Below are 6,000 nucleotides of genomic sequence, written 5' to 3'. Positions count from 1 at the left end.
GACTTATACAGTAAAGTTTGGAGAAAACAAACACCGTCAATACGTTTTTTCTTAACTTCTTCCACAGATATACAACTGAATCTCCAAGTATCTTGCTTTTATTTCGTTTCCATCGTTTAGGCAATTATTAAAGTTTTTCGAAGTTATCTTGGTATGTTTTATTTATATGTATTCTTACATTATGTTTCAAGCGTACTAAGTATAATTCAATTACCAATGAGACGTCCGTTTCTTCTTGTTCCCTATCCGATCACTTTATCATTTCTTTGATGATTCACATTGGTCTCAATCTTTCTGCCTTGCCCTCTTTTTGTGAAATGTATAATTACTCTGTAGCTAACAGATGTTCCACTTTTTTGCTAAAATTATTAATAAATAATGTTATTCAGCTCAAACAACTAGTTAGACTTTTTTAGTTCCATTTGTGTTATTATGCTCAAGTTTGTCAAACATTTTCCCCATTTACAATGCTATTTATACAACAGTGTTAACACTGAATATTCCAAACTAGTATAAAATAGTAAGAAAATTGAAGCTATTAATCTTCCTCCTCACGTGAAAGCGTCTCTGACAACAGATTGCTGTCTAAAAGCCAAAAGATTAATTTCTGACAAAAGTTAGCATTCATGTTGTTGTGAGCTAAAATTTGTTCTTCACGGAAAAATTACTCCCAAATATGTTAGCATTTGCGAGGGATTAACAGCTTTCATTATACGAAGAGTTATTAAATGTGGTTCACGACTAAAGTAAGGCTGCCCACAATTTGACACAAGTAATAAATCCGAATGTGTCGCATAGCATACGATCGTGTATTTGTTAATTTCATTCAGGCAGAAATTAAAACAAAAATGAGGCGATGGTTTTTCAGCGCAAATACAAAAACTACGCGAAATTAAAACCAACGGACAGAAACAAAAATATTTTGTGTTCTACAAATACCCAGTTAAGAATTGACAAAGTTATGTATTTGGATTATGGCTTACTGTTAAATTACGTTTGTCAGGTGTACAAATCCTCAATTATGTTAACTAAGGCGAAACAAAAATCACAGCTTGTTACAGACAAGTAGACTTCGGCCCAATATAGACTATTTTCAGTCGCGCCTTGATTCATTTATTTCATTAGCAGCATTCGATTTAAAGTTCCTTGTTATTATTGACTGCTAAATGTACTACTGTATGCGCCCTGCTAAATGAGGGTAATTTTAACAGAAACTGTAACGTTTTAGGGACAGTATTTAACGCCGTATGTGAGTGGCAAACACTGAAGTCATTCCATCTCCATTTATTTTGATCATTAAAATAACTCATGCTCTTGCATAAACAACTGAAACCCAAAATGAGTTTTGTAAACCTTCAAGGTCTGCGATTATTCCATCGCACTACAGGAGTACGATATAGTATTTTTAATACATTGTGGCCGATTTCTCACCATATTTTTTCTCAAAAGAGAACTGTTTCTCGTCTAGCAGTGCCTTCACTTTTGGCAGAACATAATACCATATACTTGTTCTGTAAATAAAACCCCCTTTTCTTGCTACATCTTAATTTATTTTTCCCAGACGCGTTTCACCTTTTTCTTGCTCCAAGGCATCTTCCATGGGATCTATAACGATACAGGTTTATTATTTTTAGATTATCAAGCAGTTAAGGTCGTGATTTTTACGTAAATAAGTAATTACTTACCGTTTGTTGTCACCTGCGTTTCCACTCATCTGGTCTTGAGGTTGCACTAGCACTTTATTTCCGACACATAAGCACAACTTTGTATTCCAAACTTTTTCATACTGTTCACCACAAAAAGCAACTGCCTAGACTAGATGGACCTTATTTCATATTTTAAAAGAACTAATATTTTCGTGAGAGCAGCATTCTCTCCTTTGGCAGCGTACAAAAAAAAGTGTCAGTTTGTCAGATCGGTAAACACTAATTCTGGTTCAATCCTGAATGAGTACACAAAGTACTGACTGTTTAAAATTATTGAAATAGTAGCGGACAGGATCATACTCGTAATTATGTCTGGAAATGTAATAAATACGTTCACTAAAAAATTATTTAATATCCAATAGTAGTGTTGTAATTGGACAAAACAACGGCCTGCAAGAACTGCAAAGCGTGTATTTTTTCTTGGATATTTTCAGAACAGTGAGTGGCTGTTTCCTGATGCCGTTTTCTTTTTTAAACTCTATTAATAAATATTAGTAGTAAATAATATTTTGAGGTCTGTTTACTACAGACAATGACTACTTTCTTTGTTTTTTCCTTAGCTCTTTATTTCTTTAAAGAATCGAACTTCCTTGTATAAAATAACTTGAAACGGCTCATTCCCTTACAAGTAATTTTATACGTTAAACAATTGGCTTTAAGTATGTAAGCGAGAAAAACTGTAGGAAAATCTTGAAATCATGCTTAAAGTTCGTTGGACGTTGTTAAGTGTCTCATTATGATATACTGGATGAATATAAACTGGGTAATTTGAACTTCATTGCAAGCAAAGGCTCCTTTTTCATGTTTTTCAACGTTTATAACGTTATATCTTCTAAAGTACATGACGTACAACGAACTAATTTTGTACATACATTCAGTAATACAAGTAGATATTGACTTCAATGTGTGTTGCGAATAGAGTTAGTAGAGAGGAAGTAATAAATTAAAATTTCTTGCCTGGCGAGGGAGGGGAGAGAGCGGGGTCAGCGAGATGAAGTTTCATAAAGGTTTGAAATTATGTGTGACGTTTGTTGCCAGAGGCTAAATGTACTCATTCTCAGAAACTGTATGAATAAATTCCGGGCATCTGCGCGCCGCCAGTTACGCTGCATCAAGAGACACACAGTTTCTAATTTTAATATTTCTCTTACTGCATTAAACAGAGATCGTGTGTCCTAGCGAGTAGATTAAGACAGCATGTTCTTCTTTTTTTTTTTGGTTCTGTTTATATTACGCGAAATATTAAAAACTGGAAAGCAGCTTGATAGGTAACCTGCAACTGATACTGGCTTCCGAGGTAGCGGTTTAGTACTATAGATATCCTATGTGCGCTCCTGTCATCCGTCTTTATTGTTCAGTTACACTACTGACCATTAAAACTGCTACACCAAGAAGAAATGAAGATGATAAACGGGTATTCATTGGACAAACATATTATACTAGAGCTGACATGTGATTACATTTTCACGCAATTTTGGTGCATAGATCCTCAGAAATCAGTACCCACAACAACCACCCCTGTCCGTAATAACGGCCTTGATACGCCTGGGCATTGAGTCAAACAGAGCTTGGATGGCGTGTACAGGTACAGCTGCCCATGCAGCTTCAACACGATACCACAGTTTATCAAGAGTAGTGACTGGCGTATTGTGACGAGACAGTTGCTCGGCCAACATTGACCAGACGTTTTCAGTTGGTGAGACATCTGGAGAATGTGCTGGCTAGGGCAGCAGTCGAACATTTTCTGTATCCAGAAAGGCCCGTACAGGACCTACAACATGTGGTCGTGCATTATCCTGCTGGAATGTAGGTTTTCGCAGGGATCGAATGAATGGTAGAGCCACGGGTCGTAACACATCTGAAATGTAACGTCCACTGTTCTAAGTGCCGTCAATGCGAACAAGAGGTGACCGAGACTTGTAACCAATGGCACCCTATACCATCACGCCTAGTGATACGCCAGTATGGCACTGACGAATACACGCTTCCAATGTGCGTTCACCGCGATGTCGCCAAACACGGATGCGACCATCATGAAGCTGTAAACAGAACCTGGATTCATCCGAAAAAATGACGTTTTGCCATTCGTGCACGCAGGTTCGTCGTTGGGTACACCATCGCAGGCGCTCCTGTCTGTGTTGTAGCGCCAAGAGTAACCGCAGCCATGGTCTCCGAGCTGATAGTCCATGCTGCTGCAAACGTCGTCGAACTGTTCATGCAGATGGTTGTGGTCTTGCAAACGTCCCATCTGTTGACTCAGGGATCGAGACGTGGCTGCACGATTCGTTACAGCCATGCGGATAAGATGCCTGTCATCTCGACTGCTAGTGATACGAGGCCGTTGGGATCCAGCACGGCGTTTCGTGTTACCCTCCTGAACCTACCGATTCCACATTCTGCTAACAGTCATTGGATCTCGGCGAACGCGAGCAGCAATGTCGCGATATAATAAACCGCAATCGCGTTAGGTTACAATCCGACCTTTATCGAAGTCGGAAATGTGATGGTACGCATTTCTCCTCCTTACACGAGGCATCACAGCAACGTTTCACCAGGCAACGCCAGTCAACTGCTGTTTGTGTATGAGAAATCGGTTGGAAACTTTCCTCATGTCAGCACGTTGTAGGTGTCGCCACCGGCGCCAACCTTGTGTGAATGCTCTGAAAGCCAATCATTTGCATATCACAGCACCTTCTTCCTGTCGGTTAAATTTCGCATCTGTAGCACGTCATCTGCGTGGTGTAGCAATTTTAATGGCCAGTAGTGTACATAAGACAGAGAAATGGAAGGCTCAGTTCATTTTGAAAAGATCTGTGCATGAGCTTCTTCCTACGTGACAGAACGAAATCCTTTGTAACTATTGCCGCAGCGTATGGAATCATATGATTTGTGTACGAGAAGATGGTGTGAGAGTTCAAATTCAATTTGACATTTTTATATCCACTTTCGGAGGTTTTTCCATTGCCAGATTTTTAATGTCCTGTTTTGAAAGGGGAATTTTGCAACTCTTAAGTTTCTCTGATTTACGGAAAATGTCGTTTTTATTTATCTGCAAAATAGGAAGCTAAGAAAAGTTTTGAGCTTTACAACTTGAGGCCGTAAGGATAAGCTCATTTCCCTGTGTAGGAAACCCTAACGTAGATCATAAACAGACTAATACTTCAATTCAACCAACCAGACAGCACTGTATTATTATTCCTATCACCATCATCATCGTCATTATCGTCATCTTGGGTCGTCAAAATCTCGGTAATTCGACTAGATATTTGTAAATATGTACTGCTAGATTAACGGCGTTGTTCAGTACTTGAAAGAGCTTATGACTTCTGCAAGCTGCTAAGCACAGTTCTCACTCGTACCTCAGCCTTTTGGATCCACCTACTCGTTTCAGTCTGTTCTGAGCTTTACGTACCACCTTAGGTTTAGAGTACTCACCGAAAGCTGTCTGTCCGCAAACGCCGAACACTGATCTCACTGGTATCCAGAGTTGTAGTCTCGCAGTTTCTGTTGATGTAGGTACCTCTAGATATTTCAGCAGGAATCTGTTTCTAGTCTTTAAGCTTTGCCATGTAGGATTTGACTTTATAGTGGATAGGCACAGCCACGTTTCATGCTATTACCCTTTTTGATAGTCTTTATTGTAGTAAGGAAACTGGGCGACTCATTTCCTGTGACCTTGTGGTTTCTGGCAGGTCTCACCGTGGGCCACATCCTTAAGGACTGGGATAAAACTCACATTACGGAAAGTAATTCCTGTCATTTACTGGCAAGATACCTCTGTGGATGTGTGAATAGTTACGAGTGACAATCGCCTAGTTTGAGTGTTGTGGGTGCGGTCTTCCAGTTTGCAAGACACATTGCGTAAAGAATAAAATAGTCAACAAACTGTTGATACAGAAGACAAAACTAAAGTAATGTATCATCAGTATACACTCATGCTCATAAATTAAGAATAATGCTGATACATGGTGAAACAACGCTCTGGTGGGCGGTATGCGGGTTTAAATCACCTCGGGGTATTACCATGCGGTGCATTTGACCTGCCGTCGTCGCACGGTGGCGCTGGCAGCAGTCCATATACACAGAGGTGTGATGGTGCATGTCAGAGTACGGTGTAGCGAGTAAGTGTGCAGACGTTTTCAGACGTGCTAATGGTGACTGTGTGTTGAAAATGGCTCAAAGAACACATATTCATGACGTTATGAGAATACTAGGGCGACTGGAGGCTGGTGAAACACGGCAGGCCGTAGCACTGGCCCTCCGTGTGCCACAAAGTGTGATCTCAGGATTATGG

This window comes from Schistocerca nitens, chromosome 5 (genome assembly GCF_023898315.1).
Source record: "Schistocerca nitens isolate TAMUIC-IGC-003100 chromosome 5, iqSchNite1.1, whole genome shotgun sequence".
NCBI classification, from domain to species: Eukaryota; Metazoa; Arthropoda; class Insecta; order Orthoptera; family Acrididae; genus Schistocerca; species Schistocerca nitens.
This window is presented reverse-complemented; position numbering follows the sequence as displayed.